The sequence below is a fragment of the Sapajus apella genome, unplaced genomic scaffold (assembly GCF_009761245.1).
Source record: "Sapajus apella isolate SASKATOON/1434 unplaced genomic scaffold, GSC_monkey_1.0 scaffold80, whole genome shotgun sequence".
Lineage (NCBI taxonomy): Eukaryota > Metazoa > Chordata > Mammalia > Primates > Cebidae > Sapajus > Sapajus apella.
The window spans coordinates 8,251,966-8,271,905 of NW_022437020.1; the positions used below are offsets into that span (position 1 = coordinate 8,251,966).

At 48.3% G+C, this 19,940-nt stretch overlaps 1 protein-coding gene across 1 annotated transcript in view; it reads right to left on the reverse strand.

Annotated features, from left to right (window-relative positions):
* Positions 1-19,940, reverse strand: part of ADAMTS17 (ADAM metallopeptidase with thrombospondin type 1 motif 17) — a 334,656-nt gene that overhangs the window by 27,792 nt on the left and 286,924 nt on the right. The gene's annotated exons all lie outside the window — the stretch shown is intronic.

Sequence of the window (19,940 nt, forward strand, 5' to 3'; positions counted from 1 at the left end):
TGAGCCGCCAACCCCCCACACCACTCCGCCGGGAAAAAAAGAAAAGTTTTTTTAAAAAAAAAAAAAAAAAAAAAAAAAAAAAAGATATGGTAAGATATGTGCACTCCTGTGTTCACAGCAGCATTATTTACAACAGCCAAAAGGTGGAAGTGACCCAAGTGTCCATCAAAGGATGAAAACATAAAGTGTGGTATGTGCATACAAGGGAATACTATGCAGCTGTCAAAAAGGAGATTCTGACGCATGCTATGACACGGATGAGCTTTATGCCAAGAGTAATGACCAAAGGACAAATCCTGTGCGATTCCACTTATGCAAGGTACCTGGAGTAGTCAGATTTACAGAGACAAAGTGGAATGGTGGTTGCCAGGGGCTCAGGGGAAGGGGGAATAGAGAGTTAGACTCAGCTGAAGGAGGCAGAAAAGTTCTGAAGTTGGATGGTGGTGGTGGCGGCACAAGGTGAATGTACTTAATGCCACTGAACTGGACATTTACAAACGCTCAAGATGGTAAACTGTATGTGCACTTGACCGCAATTAAAACAATGCTATTAGTGGGTGGTTGGGAGCAAGTTCTAAGTAAGTGAAGAAAAGCCACAGAAGCGAAACGTTCCTTAAGTCCCAGGCAGCCAACGGCGGGAGCGGAGCATGGCGCCGGGGGTGCACGCGCTCACCCTGTGGCGCAGGAGCAGCTGTCCACAGGGGCTGCCGTGGGGACTCTGTGCACAGCACTCCCATAGCGCACTTTAGCTGTCACTCAGCTAGACTCCTTGCTTCTGATGTTGACACATCGCAATGAGGTCTGGGCATAAAACGACTTTTTTAAAACTTTTTTTTTTTGGTGGCATAAACAAATCATTTCACCCCAGCCACCCTGGCTTCAGGAGCCCACTTACGACACTTGAATGACACTGTACAACTAAGTGCCACGGTAAAATCACATTGACTCCAAATCCAGTAATTTGGGAAAGGAACTGTAGTTCTGTAAAACAATTTATATTCTTTTTTTTTTTTTTTTGACACGAAATTTTGCTCTTGTTGCCCAGGCTGAAGTGCAATGGTGTGATCTTGGCTCACCATAACCTCCGTTTCCCGGGTTCAAGTGATTCTCCTGCCTCAGCCTCCCAGGTAGCTGGGATTACAGGCACGCGCCACCACACCCAGCTAAGTTTTTGTATTTTTAGTAGAGAGGAGGTTTCTCCATGTTGGTCAGGCCGGTCTTGAACACCTGACCTCAGGTGATCCGCCCACCTTGGCCTTCCAAAGTGCTGGGATTACAAGTGTGAACCACGGCACCTGGCCAACAACTTACATTCCAATTACACTGTAAGCTCTATTTTTTTTTCCACTGGTGACCCCTAAAAATTTTAATAGCAACATTTATTAGCCAAGTTTGAATTAACTGCTTTTCTTAAAAGTCATGATACTGTAATTCTTTTTTTTTACCTACCTCGGCCTCTCAAAGTGCCGGGATGACAGGCATGAGCCACCGCGCCTGGCTGAAACTAATTCTTTACGAAGCCACAGTTAACACGTGTGTCATTCAGGGCACCTCTTCTCCCGTTCCCCTGCAGGAGCCAGAACGGACCTGCTTCCTTTCCTGCCTGGCACTCACTCAGTTCCTCTGCACATGCTTCAAGTTACATCATCCTACTGAACGCTTCAGGCAGCTCGGTGACCGTACGAGATCTTGTATTCTTACTGCCATTGTAACAAGTTACCCCCAACTTAATAGCTCAAAACAACACAGATGCATTATCTTACACTTCTGGAGGTCAGAAGTCTGGCACAAGTCTTTCAAATCTAAAACCAGGGTGCCGGGAGACTCCGGGGAAGAATCTGTTTCCTGCCTTTTCTAGCCCTGCGCTGCCCCATTCCTTGGCTTGGGACCTTTTCCTGCCTCCTCAAGGCCAGCAGTGGCGGGGGGGCACTTCTCACACTGTGTCACTCTGACCTTCTCTTCTGCCCCATCTCCTACTTGGAAGGACCCTTGTGATGACCCCAGACCTACCCAGATAATCCAGAAGAATCTGCTTTAAGATTACCAACCCGATAATCAGCTGGCCTTAAAGTTTGCAGATAAAAGGATTGTCGATAAAAGCATCACGAACTGGGTAGCCTAAAACAACGGTAATCTGTTCTCTCACAGTCCTAGAGGCCAGAAGTCCAAAACCACGGTGTCAGCATGGCTGGTCCTCCCAAGGTCTCTGAGGAATAATGTATCCCGGGTCTCTTTCCTAGGTTCTGGCGGCGGCCAGCAAGCTTTGGTGCTCCCTGGCGAGCAGAAGCATCACTCCAGCCCCGCCTGCATCTTCCCACAGTCCTCTCTGTGTGGCTGTCCTTACGTGACCCTCCTCTTATAAAGGACACCTGTCGTAATGGATCAGGGCCCCACCCTACTTCCGAATGATAACATTTTACCTAATTACATCTGCTGTGACCGTACTTCCAAATAAGGTCACATTCTGAGATGCTGGAGATTAGGACTTCGATAAAGACATTTTGAAGAGGACGCAATTCAATCCATACTACAACGTTAACACCATCTGCAACCTTACCTCCCCTTGGCCACGCAGATCACATCTTCCCAGGTTCCGGATTAGAATGTGGACATCTGTGGGGGCCATTATTCTGCCAACCACACACTGCGTTCACAATTCTGAAAAAACTCAGCTCCTATTTAAAATTCAATTTCTATTTACATCTTGATTTGGCTGAGATTTAAACTAGGTAAAGGCCTTGTGAAGTTCGCTGAGATGGGACGGTTGTTGCAAAGAAACAATGGCATCATCAGGGTCACACATTTTATGTTGAAGAGAGTGAGTCTCAAATGCAGGGAGACAAAGGAGGACCCTGGTAGGTCGTTACTTTCAACAGCTTTAAATCATAAAAAACCAGCATGTGATGCTGTATATCTGGGCTAACATAATCCAACATAATCTGGGCTAACAAGTGGTTTGTTCAGGGGTCCAGCGTCAGTTTTGTCCCTCCCCAAAATGGGCGAAAAGAAAGGCTCTGGTATGGACAGAGTGTCTAATCTGTGCCAATTTCTGTGCTAGGAATGTTCCCTGAATTCACTCAGCTAATCAAAGCAAGGAAGCAGGTGCCTGTATGTGATTTCTCTGAGCATCCGTTAGAGGCGGGCCAATTCCAGGTGGGGCATCAAGCAAGTCACACATACAACATCGCCGCATAAAAAGAAGGGTGGGGAACGGCCCTGGAGCTCCAGGAAATGCAGGCCAGGCCAAAGGCAGCAGCCACCGGCACGGTCAACCTGCTCAGCCTCAGCTTGTTTGGTCGCAGAAACCTGAGTGTCAACCTCAGGCTGGGACATTTGACTCAGCGTTCCCGCCTTCACAAAGCTCAGGGAAGTGTGTGGTCTTCAGGGGAGGGGAAAACATAAAAACAGACAATTTCTTTTTTTTTGTTTTTTGAGATGGAGTCTTGCTCTGTGGCCAGGCTGGAGAACAGTGGCATGATCTCGGCTCACTGCAACCTCTGCCTCCTGGGTTCAAGCAATTCTCCTGCCTTAGCCTCCCTGGTGGAAGACCCTTAAAGAGTGGAGATGACGGGGCTCTTGGTATGTGCGGTCAAAGAGAGAAAGAAGGCAAGAAAGGTCAGGCGCAGCACTCTGGGCCCAGGAATGTTGGTGGTGCCTGCCCTTCGAGGGGAAGAGCTGGCATGGATTGGAAGGGTGAGCGCTGCTTTAGAGGCCGGGTTGACGGGACACTGGGCGCAGTGTCAGGCAGGTCGGCAGGTGCAGTCTGCTGCTCGGGGTGCGGTCAGTTGGAGACACAGGGCTGAAGTCATGAGCAAGAAGGTCATGGGGGAATCCAAGGGTCAGAAGGACGCATGCAGACAGCACAGACACAGAGAAAACAGGCTGGAGGGCAGGGCCCGGGGTGTTCTAGCACCTGGGGGAGTGAAAGCCTCTGAAAGGGGTGCAGAGGCCGTGGCTGCGAGGCGGGGGCCGCTGGGAAGGGACTGCACCTGTGGTGAGTACCGGGGCCTGAAAGATGTCTTTGGATTTGGCAGCATGGAGAGGCTGCTGGCCCAGAAGCGGCCTCACGGGGAGGCGGGAAGGGATGGGTGAAGAAGAGAGGGTGGTCTCAGTGCCTCGTAAGAAATGTGGTCTGGCTGGGTGCGGTGGCTCACGCCTGTAATCCCAGCACTTTGGAAGGCCAAGGCGGGCAGATCACGAGGTCAGGAGATTGAGACCATCCTGGCCAACATGGTGAAACCCCATCTCTACCAAAAATTACAAAAAATTAGCCAGGCATGGTGGCGCACCTGTAGTCCCAGCTACTCAGGAGGCTGAGACAGGGGAATCACTTGAACCGGAAGGCAGAGGCTGCAGGGAGCTGAGATCGTGACACTGCACTCCAGTCTGGCGACAGAGCAAGACTGCGTCTCAGAAAAAAAAAAAAGGAAATGTGGTCTGATGCCTAAGAAGTGGGCTCTGCAGACCCTCCCTCTCAGGATGGATTTCATGACCAAGAACCCAAAAGCAACTTCAATAAAAACAAAGATAACAGTTGGGACTTAATTAAACGAAAGCACTTCTGCACAGTGAAAGGAATAGTCAGCAGAGTAAGCAGACAAATCTTCACAATCTACACATTCGACAAAGGACTAATATCCAGAATCTACAACAAACTCAAACAAAACAGTAAGAAAAAAACCCAAACAATCCCATCAAAAAGTGGTCACAGGATATGAATAGACAGTTCTTAAAAGAAGATATGCAAATGGCTAACCAACATGAAAAACGCTCGGCATCGCTGAAGATCAGGGAAATGCAAATCAGAAGCACAGCGAGACACCACCTTACTCCTGCAAGGATGGCCATAATCAAAAAAATAAAAAAAACAGTTGTTGGGTGGATACAGTGAAAAGGAGCTACTGCTACACTGCTGGTGGGAATGCAGACTAGCACAGCCACCATGGAACACAGTGTGGACGCTCCTTGACGAACTAAAAGTAGAGCCTCCATTTGATCCAGCAATCCCACTACGGGGTATCTACCCAGAGGAAAAGAAGTCATTATACGAAAAAGATACTTGCACACACATGTTTTAACAGCACAGTTCACAACTGCAAAATCGTGGAACCAACACAAATGCCCCTCAGTCAACAAGTGGATAAAGAAACTGTGGTATATTTATACAATGGAATACTACTCAGCCATAAAAAGAATGAGTTAACGGCATTTGCAGCGACCTGGGTGAGACTGGAGACTATTCTAAGTGAAGTAACTCGGGAATGGAAAACCGAACATCATATGTTCTCACTGATACGTGGGAGCTGAGCTATGAGGGTGCAAAGGAATAAGAATGACACAATGGACTTTGGGGGCTTGTGGGGAAGGGTGGGGGTGAGGGATAAAAGACTACAACAAATCAGGGCGGGTGTGGTGGCTCATGTAATCCCAGCACTCTGGGAGGCTGAGGTGGGTGGATCACGAAGTCAGGAGATCGAGACCAGCCTAGCCATGGTAAAACCCCGTCTTTACTAAAATGCAAAAAACGAGCTGGGTGTGGTGGCACGTGCCTGTAATCCCAGCTACCTGCGTGGCTGTGACAGGGGAATAGCTTGAACCTGGGAGGCGGAGGTTGCAGTGAGCTGAGATAGCGCCACTGCACTCCAGCCTGGTGACAGAGCAAGACTCCCATCTCAAAAAAAAAAAAAAAGGACTACAAATAGGGTGCAGTGTGCACCGCTTAGGTGGTGGGTGCACCACAACCTCACAAATCCCCACTAAAGAACTTATTCATGTAACCAAATATCACCTGTACCCCAGTAACTTACGGAAAAATAAAAAATAAACTGTGGTCTATCCATACAATGGAATGTTATTTGGTAATAAAAAGAAATGAACTGCAGATATATATTCTACAACATGGATGAACCTTAAAAGCGTCATACTGATTGAAAGAACTAGTCACAAAACACCACATATTATATGACTCCATTTGTGTGGAATGTCCAGAACAGGCAAAGCTACAGAAACGGAGAGCGAACTGCCGAGGACTGCAAGGGACGGGTGAGTACTGGGGAATGCCAGCTAAGGGGCATGGGGTTTCTTTTGGGGTGATAATGATGCCCTAGGGACTTCAGTGGTGGTTTCAGAACTGAATATATTTAATTGTACTCTTTAAACAGACGAACTGTATGGTATTTGAATTATATCTTCATGAAACTGCTGAAAACGACTCTGCCACGTACTAATGTGTGACCTTGCGCAGGCCACGTAACCTCTCTGTGCCTCAGTTTCCTCACCTGTAGAATGGATCTTTATAGGGTCAATGCAAGGATCAAATAAGCTGACTCATATAAAGTGCTTAGAACATTGCCTAGCACATAGGAAGCTCTCAGAAAGGCTTAGCTGGTGTAGTAACTAGAGAGGCTATTTTATAAATACTTTCTCTTAAACCGTATTTTACAACAGCAAAGTGCTGAAGATGTTCCTGCCTGCCTTTGTTCCTCCCTTCCTTCCCTCCCTCATTACTCCCTTTCTTCGCTCATTTCCATCTCTTCTTTCCCCTCCTTTCCTTCCCTTCCCTCCCTCCCCTCCCTCCTTCCTTCCCTCCTTCCTCCTTTCCTTCCCTCCCTCCCCTCCCTCCTCTCCCTCCTTCCTTCCCTCCCTCCCCTCCCTCCTCTCCCTCCTTCCTTCCCTCCCTCCTCTTTCCTTCCCTCTCTACTCCTTTCCTTCCCTCCCTCCCCCTCCTCTTTCCTTCCCTCTCTACTCCTTCCTCTTTCTTTCTCTCCCTCCTCCTTTCCTTCCCTCCCTCCTCTCCCTCCTTGTTCCTTCCCTCCCTCCTTTCCTTCCCTCTCTCCTCCCTCCTTCCTTCCCTCCCTCCCTCCTCTTTCCTTCCCTCCTTCCTCCTTTCCTTTCCTCTCATCTTCCTTCCTTTCTGTCTCTTTCCCCAGCAAATGAGAACTAACCGTGATGGCCCAAGACTTTTTCAGGAAAACATGGAAAGATCCTGGCCAATCCCCCATCTCAATTCTTAGGGTTGAACGAAGATACTGAAGCCTTGAAATCAGTAATTTTTTAAAATCAGGATTTAAGGCTGGTTTCTCTCAGCAGTGCTCACTGTTAGCAAAAGAGAGCGGTCTCTGCGGCGTGGAACTGCCTATTCGGAGACGTGCACATTCGCAGACGGTGCGGTGCTGCTCACGACGACTGCAGATTTTCATTTCCTCTTTCAAAAAGCAAATATGGGAATACTACTACTTTTCGGGGAAATGTATATGAGAACTCATAATTCTCAAGTTTTAAATGGAGAAAGGCTGCGTGGAGGCCTCACGTGCGGCTGTAAAGCGTCCCTCTGGGTCACCAGGGAGAACATCGCAGTTTGTGTACCTCCTCACCTCACTCCTGCCTTGCAGACATCTGTTCCATAAAAGCAGCCGCAGGTCTTCAGGACTGTGCGCGGCACATGTTAGAGCTGTGTTGTGGTTGTTCTCGTAACAGAGTAGCTGGCTGCTGTCTGCCATGCGTTGTGAGAGGGACTGTCTCAGGCAGACAGGAGCTTCTGACACTGGTCTTTCTTGGGGAGGGCCTGGGAGCATGGGCTCTTGGCTGGCCAGCCTCTGCCACGGCCTCTCACCCCCAGGCCCACAGCACACGTGGAGTACCGCATTGCAGGCGCTCTGGGAAGGGCATTCTCTCCCATGGCAAAGCAGAGCAAAGTGCCGGCTTTCTCCCCGGTCCTGCGCCATGGAGGAAAGGAAGGGAGGTGCATGCCCGGAGCATCCCCTGTGCAGGGGCCTCCTGGAAGCCACATGCACTGAATATTTACTTATCATTCAGTCCACACACACACACGCACTGCTTTTGCCCCTGATTTATGGCCGAGGACCCCTGCATTAGTCTGTTCTCATGCTGCTAATAAAGACATATCTGAGACTGGGTAATTTATAAAGTAAAGAGGTTTAACGGACTCAGCTCCACACGGCTGGGGAGGCCTCACAATCATGGCAGAAGCCAAAGGAGAAGCAAAAGCATGTCTTACTTGGCGGCAGGCAAGAAGGTACATGCAGGGGAAGTGCCCTTTATAAAACCATCAGATCTCACAAGACATATTCACTATCATGAGAGCAGCATGGGAAAATTCACCCCCACGATTCAGTGACCTCCCACCAGGTCCCTACCACGACATGTGGGGATCATGGGAAGTACAATTCAAGGTGAGGTATGGGTGAGGACACGGCCAAACCGTATCAAACCCAAAGCTCAGAGGAGGTAAATCCAAGGACAGGACTCAGTACTCAGAAGCCGTGAGCTGTGACTGTCCTGTCCCTCATATCTGAATCATGCAAATCTACTGAAAATTGGAAAAAACGTTAAGACGGATGTGACCATCTCTGTCTGAGTTTAGACTGTCCACACAGACTGCCCATTCCAGAGGGCTGTGGGGGAACAGCAAATCCGTTCACCAAGACCGATGCCTGGATGGAGAACAAGGGTCATAACAGCTGTAACAGCTGGGGTTTATCAGGCCCCTGGAGTGTCAGGCTTGGGCTGAGTACTCGGTAAAGGTCACCTCAGTGATGCCTCCAACAAGCCTGTGAGATGAGAGCAACATCTTACAAAGAAGGAAACTGAGGCTTGAGCACAGACTCCCCCAGGTTTACACAGGTGGGGATCAGTGGAGTGGGGACTTGAGTCTGGGTCTGTCCAACCCCAGGGTCCTTCTGATAATTTGAGAAGGTCTAACTTCAGTATGTGGATGCCTTGACCTTTCAGGGTGTTGTGACGAGGCCAGGTGTACCTGTGCTGGAAGTAGGATTATATGAGTAAAAAAAAGAAAGCCCTCAACTGAGGCACAGAGGACCCACCCACATAGGAACAGGGGGACCCAAGGCCAGTCTTCCTGCCTCTCCAAGTCGGTTTCTCCCTCTGTAAAGGGAAACCAGCAGGTCTCATGCCTCTTCCTCTGGGAGTTACAGCGGGCATGAGAATGAGACAGCAGGTAGGGCCAGGCATAGTGGCTCAAATCTCTAATCCTAGACTTTGGGAGGCCAAGAAGGAAGGATCGCTTGAGCCCAGGAGTTCAAGACCAGGCTAGGTAATATATTGAGACCTTGTCTCTACAGAAAATAAAAAAATTAGTTGGGCATCGAGGACATGCCTGTAGTCCCAGCCACATGGGAGGGTGAGGTGGAAGGATCACTTGAGTCCCAAGAGGACGAGGCTGCAGTGAGCCAAGACTGTACACCTGCACTCCAGCCTGAGTGACAGAGCGAGACCCAGTCTCAAAAAGAAAGAAACAAAAACCAGGGCACAAACCGGAAGGGTGACCACACGTGTGTAAGAGTCACAGGGCTGACCCACCAGAGGTAAGGGTGAGCCTGTTTCTTCACGCTGGCTCAGGGCAGAGAATAAATGAGAAGTGAGAGCTCTGATCCACCTCACTTTCCAGATCAGACTGCCCGAGGCTCCCTGGGACAGGAAGGGGTGAGATCACTGTTCAGGCTGGGTTCTTTGTCAGGATGCCGAAACCCACCAGCCCAGGCCTGTCACCAGACCCCGAGGGGAGACGGCAGTCCAGTGCTGGCTGAGGCCAAGCCCTTCCCTCAGGTGTCCTGGCCTCCTTCCCCTGGGCTGCCCACATTTTGGATGGTGCCTCTGATGGGTCACCGGCTCTGCCGATTGGCCCACGATGACTCTTCCGTGAGGCACCGCCTGTGGGCAGGGTCCCCTTCCCACGTGTCTATAGGAGGAACCTCCCAGCCTGTTCCCAGTGGCTGCTTCTGCCTCTCGGTCACTCTCGGTGCCCCCCTGGCCACAGAAATCCCACGTCCTCTCCTCTTCCTCACAAAGTACCCTAGGCCAGAGGCTCACAGGCCCCCACACATCCCCACACTCCCCCTCCGACTCCACGGCACCTCAGGGCCACCCTGAGAGGGAGAGTCTGCAGAGCCCCCTTGGCAGGCATCAGACCACATTTCTTAGGAGGCACCGAGACCACCCTCTCTTCTTCACTCATGCACCCCTGCCTCCCCCGAGGCCGTTTATAGGCCAGCAGCCCAGAAGGGGAGCACGTAGGCCATTTACACTCAGTGTTAGTACCGAGAGGTGAGGCACCCGGCATTCATCCTGCTGTTTGTTGCCTGTGTACCTTTTTTTCTTTTTGCTTTTTAACTTGTATTTTTGTTTTAAAGGTCCTGTGTGATTTACGCTTCAAAGAGGTTCTGTTTCGATGTGTTTCCAGGATTCTTTTCCCCAAGAGTTAGAGCTCCTTTTAGCAGCTTTTGTAAGGGCAGCTTGGCAGTGGCGCATTCTCCCAGCATTTGTCTGTCTGAAAAAGGCTGTATCGGAGGAGGATCCAAGACGGCCGGATAGGAGCAGCTCTGGATCGCAGTTCCCAGCGACAACGCAGAGGGTGTGTGATCAGATCACTGCATTTCCAAACGAATTTTACTGCCCCAGGCTGCCTGCCTCCCAGCTGCAGAAGAAAAGGGCTTGTTTCTACCCCCGCCTGTGGAGCCTGTCCACCAGATTCATGCGCTCCCCTGAGTTCTGGACAGGAGGCTCTGTCGCTCCCGGTTCAAACTGTTTCAAAGTTCAGCTGGAGACTTCCTTCTCCCTGTGGTGTTTCCCCACCTCCTCTCGCCACCCTCATGGTGGATCCCTGTGGTGCCAGGCAGGAATGACCTGCTTGGGGACCCAGGGAGCCCCAAGGGCCTTTCCCGCTTCCTGTACCCCTGTGTTTCGCTCAGCTCTCTAAACTGATTCAGCTCCATGCAAGGTTGGAAACTTCTCCTGCAAACAGACCTTCAGTTTCTCCAGTAGGGGTGTGTGCTCTGGAAAGGGGGATCTCCCTCTCCTGCTTCTGCAGTTGGGGCCCTCACAGTATTTGGGGCATCTCCCAGGTCCTGCAGGAGCAGTCCGCTTCCCTCAGAGGGTCTGTGGGTCTTTTTGGGTTGCTGGCTTGTTCTTGCCAGTTGATCTAGAGCTAAAATTCACAATGGAAACCTCTGCACATTGCTCTGTCCATCCGAGTTGGAGCCGCCAGTCTAGTCCTGCCTCTAGCCTGCCATGATCCCGGACCACATTTTATTTAGCTATTCAAATGTCGATAAAAATTTGGATTGTTTCCACATTTTGACTATTACAAATAACGGTAATTTGCAGCACTGTTCACTACAGCAAACACATGGAATCAATCTAGATGCCCAGCAACAGTGGAATTGATCAAAAAATGTGACAGACAGACACCAGGGTATACTATGCAGCCATAAAAAAGAATCAGATGCTGTCTTCTGCGGGAACATGGATGGAGCTGGAGGCCATCATCCTTGGCAAACTAATGCAGGAACAGAAAACCAAGTGCCGATGTTCTCATGTGTAAGTGGGAACTCAACAGTGAGAACACATGGACACAAAGAGGGGAAAACAACAGACACTGGGGCCTACTGGAGAGTACAGCGTGGGAGGAGGGAGGGAACCCGGAAAACAGCCAATGGGTGCTAGGCTTAACACCTGGGTGACGAAACAATCGGCACAACAAACCCCTGTGACGTGGGTTTACCCATATAACAAACCTGAACGCAAAATAAAAGTTTTACAAAAATGAGTAATGCTGCTATAAACATATGTGTAGTTTTTGTGTGGACACGTGTTCTTGTTTCTTCTGGGAATATATGCAGAAACAGAATTGCCGGATCATACAGTACCTCTGTTTAACAATTTGAGGAATGCCAGACCGTTTTCCAACATAGCTACACCATTTTACATTCCCACCAGCAGTGTGTGAAGGTTCTAGATTATCACCATCGTCACAGGTACTTCCTCTTACGTCTTTTTTGATTATAGTCATGCCAGTGGGTGTGAGGCGGTATTTCATCATGTGTGTTTTTTATTGTGGTAAAATACATGTAATGAAATTTACCATCGAATCCCTTTGTAAGCTGTACAGTTCAGTGACATTAAGTATATTCAAATTATTGTACAGACACTACCACCATCTACCTCTAAAGCTTTTCATCTTCCCACACTGAAACTCGGTGCCCACTAAACCATAACTCCCTATTTCCTGCTCTTCCTAGCCCCCGGCGACCACCATGCTACTTTCTGTTTCTGTGCACTCACTACTCTGGGTGCCTAATATAAGTGGAATCATACAGTGTTGTCCTTTTGCGACTGGCTTATTTCACTTAGCATAATATCCTCAAGGTGCATCTGTGTGGTAGCCTGTTGTCAGAGTTCTCTTCCTTTGTAAAGCTGAATATACAAATCAGTGAGGAGGAGACAAATAGCCTAATCAGACAATAGGCAAGTAACAGAGGAAAAAATCACATAAAAAGAAACATAAACATTCCCTGATATGGGTTGCTCTGGGCCCTCACCCAGATCTCACGTTGAATTGTGATTCTTCATGTTGGAGGAGGGGCCTGGTGGGAGGTGACTGGATCATGGGGCGGATTTCCCCTTTGCTGTTCTCATGACAGTGAGTGAGTTCTCAGGAGATCTGGTTGTTTAAAAGTGTGTATCACCTCCCCCTTCTCTCCCTGCCTCCTGCTCCAGCCAGGTAGGAGTGCGGGCTTCCCCGTCGCCTTCCACCGTGAGTGTAAGTTCCCTGAGGCCTCCCCAGCCATGCTTCCTGCATAGCCTGCAGAATTATGAGCCGACGCCTCTTTTCTTTATAAAGTATCCAGTCTCAGGTAGTTCTTTGTAATGTGACAACAGACTAATACATCCTCCAAACATCTGAAAATATTCAACCTCACTACAGAGCAGGGGAATTAAAATAACAAATGAGGAGGTGCCCTTTCACACCCATCACACTGGCAACACCAAAATATGTGACTAACCCACATTTGGCCATGACGGGAGAAATGGTTCTCACACGGTACTGGTGCAATGTAAGCCGTCTACAGGTAACCTCTTTGGAGTAAGGCTCAAGGTGTGTACAACCTGTACCTTATTCCACTTCTAGGGATTCAGTTTCCTGCATATGTGCCCAAGAACACCAGAAAATGTCATTGACTCCATAACTATATAAACCCCAAATGGCAACATGCCTATGCGTCCATCAGTGGTGGAATGACTAAATATGTAAGATGAAATCACATAGATGTACCAGAGCTACGGTAGCAGCATGAGGAGTTCCCAGGGGCAAGGCAGATGTAGATACCCTAAGGGACTATTTAGGACACACCAGCCAAGAGTCTCTTCTGTTTGTGGATATACATGCATACAGTACAAGTCTGAAAATCTGGGTGGGATGAGATGCATATATACCAACAGTGGAAAGGAGGAGAGTGGGCCTAGGGTGGGATCACATAGGACTTCCAACATACAACACATCTCTGACACGTTATGACTTCACGGATGTGAAGCGAATACAGCAATTGTAAAGATTTGTTAAAATTGGGAAGTACAGATGTGTTTATTAGTTAATCTCAGTACTCTTCTGTACTATGAAAATTTTTACAAGCAAAATACTTACAGAAGCTATAGTCAGGCTGGTGTGTACCAAATGAGCTGGCTGCAGTGAGTGGCTAAGACCATGGGCCACTGAAGATGTGCTATCAGGTGCAAGACACGCCTATGCTCCAGCCCACAGAGGCCAAATGTTGTCACGCTGTGCATTTTTAAAAGTAAGGCTGAAAATCCAGAGTTTTACTGCAATCTCCTGATTTTAAAATGTTGGAAATGGATCCTAAAACCTTAAGACGTCTGTGTGGGCCAAGCTCTGTCTGCTGTGGAATTTGGCCCTGCGGTCTCTAGTCTAGGACTTTACATTTTCCTAGGCAGCAGGTGCAGTGGTTCTGAGCCTAAGCTCCATCAGCCAGATGCCCAGCTCCCTCCAGCTCACACGTGGAGATGATTCTGCATCACTGGCCTCCTCATGGGTCCTCGTCATTACTTTCTTTGTTTTGATCACCAAATTCCTACTATGCACACATGCTCGCGTAACAGGTTAGCCCCAAGCATTCTGTCCTAAGAAGATTCAGGGGAAAAGAAAAACACTCCCACAGCCTAATGATGTGGCATAGTCTTTCCAAGGACACCCATTGGAGTGGTACCCATCAGAAACAAACACCAAAGTCCTGAACCAAGTAGGCTTCAGCAAACACCCAGGGGACGGATTAACACCAGCAGGAGTCCCTGCCCAGCCGGCCCAGCTGTGTGGCCCCACAAAATTATTCAACGTGAAAACACACAAGCAGACCTCCCCGGCATTCCACCCCCGCTGCTGCCCCACTTTGGACATGAAAACACTCAGAATTTCACAAGGCTCTCAGAAAATGTTCCTGGGGCAAGGTGGGGAGCTGCTCAGCAGCTCGGCAGTCTGAGTGAGGTGGCTCTGGATGTCCTGGAAGGGGGACAAAGGCCACTGTGTTCAAAGGGGCAGAGGCAGGGCTCCAACAGGACTGAGCTGGCTGCCTGGGGCTCTGGCACACAGCTTTACAAGCAAGGGAATTCACAGCTCTGCCCGAATCCCCATCCACAACTACCTTTAACTGCAAGCTGCAGGCTTACCCCCCGAGTCCCCCAGAGCCATCAGGAGCCAGCCAGGCCCCCAAGCTGCAAGGTGACTCTCTGCAGGTCTATTCTGAGTTCCTCACGTCTCATAAAGTGCTGCTAAGTTAGAAGCAGTGACCCTGGTAGTGAGGGCTTGTAAAGGCCATGTTCATGGTGAACTTGAAAAGAGGTTTCCCAGGGAGACAGACATCCAGGCTGGAGCCAGGTGGAGATGGCTGACACCTGGGGCCCCAGTCCAGATTCAGTGGCTGCAGTTCGCTGTGTCCATCTCCTTGCACTCACTCAGGTGACTAAGGGTGTTTGGAGAGCATGATGTGTCATAATGCTCTTTAGTACGGACGGCAGCTTTGCCACTGACAGCCTCTCTTCCTTGTTTCCCTGCTTCCTCCTTGGCTTCTCCAGCGTCGGAAGCTTGGCTGCTCCACCCTCTGCTTCTCTGTCTCCTCCCTCACTCATTTTCTAAGCTAGCTTGGCTCTCCCCTTGGTTCAATCTGTGGCTTCTTTGCTCCCATGGCTCACCTAAAAATAATTCTCTTTTGCAGACCTCACCTATGCCATGTCCCTTCAGATACTAGGGAACATGGCATAGGGGACCCCGGCTCTCCACCTGCGGAGCTTCAGGCTGGTGTGTTCATCAACCTAGCGGAGAGCAGGGAGTCCCGCCACGTCTGTAGTTCTGGGTGGGTGTGCGTGTCACAAGCCACTCTTCCAGGCCCCGTCACTGCAGGCTGGTGGCGACTTCTTTTCCAAAGACCAGACATGCAGGGTTAGGATCTGGGCGTCGGTGGGGACTGCTCTCTGCCACATTCAAGCAACTGCTAAGTCCCACCAAGCCAAGCACCACGAAGGATCTCAAATCTGTCTTCCCTCCCCATATCCATGGCCACCGTTAGCTAGGTAGGGTGCCATCACAGTCTCCTAACTGCCACTCCCTAAAACATGTCATCTCTTTTCCCTTCCAAGTAACCTATGCTCCTCTGCTACAGCTCCAGTCTGAAACCTTCGATGGCTCCCCAGTACCTAATGCCTTTCATATCCTGAGCCCAGCATTCAAGTCCCAACCAGTCCGAGGATTTACTCATTCATTCAGCCCATGCACCTTCACTGTTCCACCTAAGGACTGCAGATGTTTTCAGGAATATATGTAAAGAAACAAAAGTAAGACTCTGGACTAAGAAAAAGAAGTCCCAGGGTAGGTTACGGTAAGGGAAAGCAGCCTTGTTGCCTGGGCCCTGGTCAGCCTCAGTGCTCCTCCTTCCCAGGCTGTTGGCTATTCCTTCACCTAGACATGCTGGCACCGGTCCCTCTGCCTGCACGCCCTCCTCATTTCTCAGTTGGCCAATGTCAAGATGTCAAGTACCCGCTCCTCATAGGTCCTAGATGTGCTCTCTTCCACTGCTGGCACACCTAAGGCTCTCCAAATGGCCTAAATGACACTGTTCCTGCTGAGACTATCTTGACCTTGCTATGGCTTGAGTACTCCCAGGAGTCAAGAGGCTCAGATGTAGTTCAGGCTCCCAGGCTAAGTCTTTGTTGACCTTGGCTGCTAAACTTCCTGAGGCTCAGTTTTTCTGTGAAACGTGGCGAAACTCATTTGCTTCTCATGTGGATGTGCCAATGATAGAACCTATATGGTCAATCTTTTATCACCTTCTGGATAGACACAGGTCCCCAGCAGGCACATCACAGAGCAGTCCAGGAGCTGTGTGCACTGCGCCCCCATGCACTGACTTAGCCACAGCCCCCACCTTCTCCTGGGCGGTGGACCCCCCCAAGGCAGCGTGTGCTGGGTCCACCCTAAACCTCGGCTCTGGCACACTGGAAAGTTCGTATTAATGATGCTGGCTAATAAAACAACCGGCAGTTGCCTATAAAAAGTGACAGTGGGCTAAATCTAAATTAAAATATTCATGCCCTTTATTTCACTTCATGGAAAGATTCAAACATCCCAACCAAATGCAGTTACAGCAGCTGCCAGGCAGATGTTTTTCAGGCAGGCAAATGAAAGACAGTAATTAGTCTCAATTAAGTTCTCAGTAAATTATGTAACAGAGACCTTTAGCCACCCAGCCCTGACTGGCTTGCTGAGCCAGAGGCAGTGAACCTGCTCCAAAACTATTTAGAAACTCTGGATTGCTTTGGATAATTCATGTCCTGAGTAAATCGGAGTCTTGGCACAGGACGAATAACGAATACCGCAACCACTTTCAACTGAAAATAATAATTTGTTAATAATTTTAATAGTTAGTGAGCTACAGAAACCAAGTCCCTAAGCCTTCCAAGCAGAAAGGAAGGAGGTTCATTTTAATTCTGGCTTTAGGAAGTTCACGCCACTCACTCCATATACTTTTGAGATTTTTGCTCAGCAAGTATCCTGTCACATGATATGGTTTTTTTCACCTTGAATTTTCAAAAACAGTTTCCTAAGGGTCTACTCTGCAAAGGGGTTCTGTCGAATTAGGCTTTAAAGGTTTCTCACAAGGCACATAAGAGACTGGCCAGCTGCCATTCTGCCTTCAAGACCCTAAGAGAAAAGACCCCTCCCTCAAGTCTTGTTGAACCGAGTTTTGTGGTGTTTTCCCTTGTCAACTTTTGTTTTTAGGTGAACAATTTCTTTTTTTGAGATGGAGTTCTGCTCTTGTTGCCCAGGCTGGAGTGCAGTGGCGTGATCTCTGCTCACTGCAACCTCTGCCTCCTGGTTCAAGTGACTGTCTTGTCTCAGCCCCCCGAGTAGCTGGGATTACAGGTACGCGCCACCACATCTGGCTAATTTTTTTTCTTTTGTATTTTTAGTAGAGATGGGGTTTCATCACGTTGGCAGGCTGGTCTCGAACTCCTGGCCTTAGGTGATCTGCCTGCCTCGGCCTTCCAAAGTGCTGGGATGACAGATGTGAGCCACTATGCCTGGCCAAGAAAATTTTATTTACAGAATTGTAGAGAGTGTCCCACTCTCTGGCGAAATACCGTATTTGAGGCCACTCAGAGTCCAGACCTCTTCTCTTCATCCACAAAGGCCTAGTCACATCTTGCTGTGGGTGGTCCCTGTCCAAGTCCTTGCCTTCTCCCCATCTCTTCTGAAGGTCAGACTCTAGCACAGAGCCTTGTGCTTGTTAAGGACTCCACAAAGGTTTTCTAAATTTAATTAAATTCCATGGTTCTCTAGGAACAAACCTGACAAGTGACCTGGAGCTTATGAAAATGACCTTTGTGCTGATCTCCAGGGCATCTTGGGCTATTCTCACTCATTTTAGGTATCTCTTCTAGCGCCATATTTTCTGCTTACTTAGTAGAACTTATAATTCAGGCACATTGTAGAAAATATGGAAAGTAAAAAAATATAAAGCAAGAAAACCAAAGGACACACATGATCCTGGTCTTTTTTCCTAAAAATCTTTCTTTTAATATTGATGTCATACTGCAAATCATTTTATATTGTACATCACGACTGATAGTAGAAGCAATTCCTATGCAATCAAAAATCTTCACTAAAGGCTGACTTTTTTTTTTTTTTTTTTTTGAGATGGGTTCTTACTTTGTCACCCAGGAGTGCAGTGACACAATTAGAGCTCACTACACCCTCCAACTTCTGGGCTGGGGCAGTCCTCCTGCCTCAGCCTCCCAAACAGCTGGGACTACAGGCACAGGTCACTGTAACTGGCTAATTATATATATACATATTTTTGTGGAGATGTTTTCTCATTTTGTTGCCCAGGCTGGTCTCAAACTCCTGGCTTCAAGCAATCCTCCCACCTTGGCCTCCCCAAGTGCTAACAATTAACTTTTTAATGCTTGCATAATACTCTGTCACATAGATAGAGGCATAAATTACTGAACTAGTGCATACTTGGCCATTTGGGTAGGTGCCAATTTTGTTCATATTTTGGATGATTTCCACATGGTAGAAAAGGAAGTCCTGGATCCAAGGTGATGAACAACATCATTCAGAGGGCCAGGGAGGAGTGCCTGGGTCTCTCCGTGATGGGGATCCCGTTACCTTATGACCTGGCTATGGCTACCCACTAGCCTGTTAGGCGTGCTTCTTCTCTAGTGACGATGCTTTACCTTTGTGAAGGCACTGGGGCAAGGTTTCCAAAAGCCCTTCCATTTGTCCCTTGTGTCTTCTTTCTGCCCTTCAGCTGTTCCTGTGAGGCAGCGGGGTCCAGGCTGCAGTTCCTCCACCCCGCTCCCCTGCCAGTCAGTGTTTCCGTAGCACGCGGCCTTGACAAATACAGGTCTAGCTGCAACCTGACCTGCTTCAAGTAAGCAAGCAGTAAGAGCCACACTGACTGGCCCTTTCTGTGGGCCAGATGTTATGTGCTTTAGTATTCACTTGATTCCCAATTAGATAAGGAAATGGGAACGTCTTGAAGTATCCTGCTCAGGATCACACGGCCAGTGAGATCTGTCTTGTATTGAGAGTGGTGCGCTAATGCCTTCTACAGCAGACACATTTCTCTACGTATCTCCTGCAGTTTATAGTTTATATAAATGGCTGTTGCATTGTTTGAAGCACAAATATTCATAATGGTTATATCTTCATTGCAAACTCAGACTTTTAGTGTAAGTTTCCTTGCCACATTTAATGCTTTTTGGCTGTAAGTCTATTTTATCTAAGATTAGGATTGCTACCTCTGCTCCCTTACTGTTTTCGCTTCCTTGGAATACCTTTATCTTTAGCCTTTTTGAAGTAGTTTGTTTCAGGTGTGTTTTTTGCATACGGCATATAGTTGGATCTTACTTTGTGAGCCAATTTGAAAATCTTTTTCTTTTCTTTCTTTTTTTTGAGACAGAGTTTTGCTCTTGCACCCAGGCTAAAGTGAAGCGGAACGATCTCGGCTCACTGTAACCTCTGCTTCCCTGGGTTCAAGTGATTCTACTGCCTCAGCCTCCCCAGTAGCTGGGATTATAGGCACCAACCACCATGCCTGGTTAATTTTTTGTATTTTTAGTAGAGATGGGGTTTCGCCACATTGGCAGGCGGGTCTTAAACTCCTGACCTCAGGTGATCCGCCCACCTCAGCCTCCAAAAGTGCTGGGATTACAGGTGTGAGCTACCACGCCCGGCCAAAAATCTTCTTAACTGGTAAGCTAGGCCTATTCCAATATACTTGATCTCAACTTTGTAGTATTATTTAATTATAATTACTGTGTATGTTTTACTGTGTTTTCTGTGTTTTTTAAAGATGTTATTTCTTTGCTATTTATTTTTTGGTTTTTGAAGGATTTTGCTTTTGTTTTACTCAAATCATTTTTGATAGTTTTATTCAAGAAAAACATAAATACATAAAGGTAGATCAATTACAAGTACACAGTTTGAGAAAACTGTCACAAAGCAAGGCCTGTAACTACAACTCACATCAAGAACAGGAGCCTCCCCCAACAGCTCTGACTCCTGTCATCACAGGTCGGTTTGGCTTATTTTTGAACTTTATGTACATGAA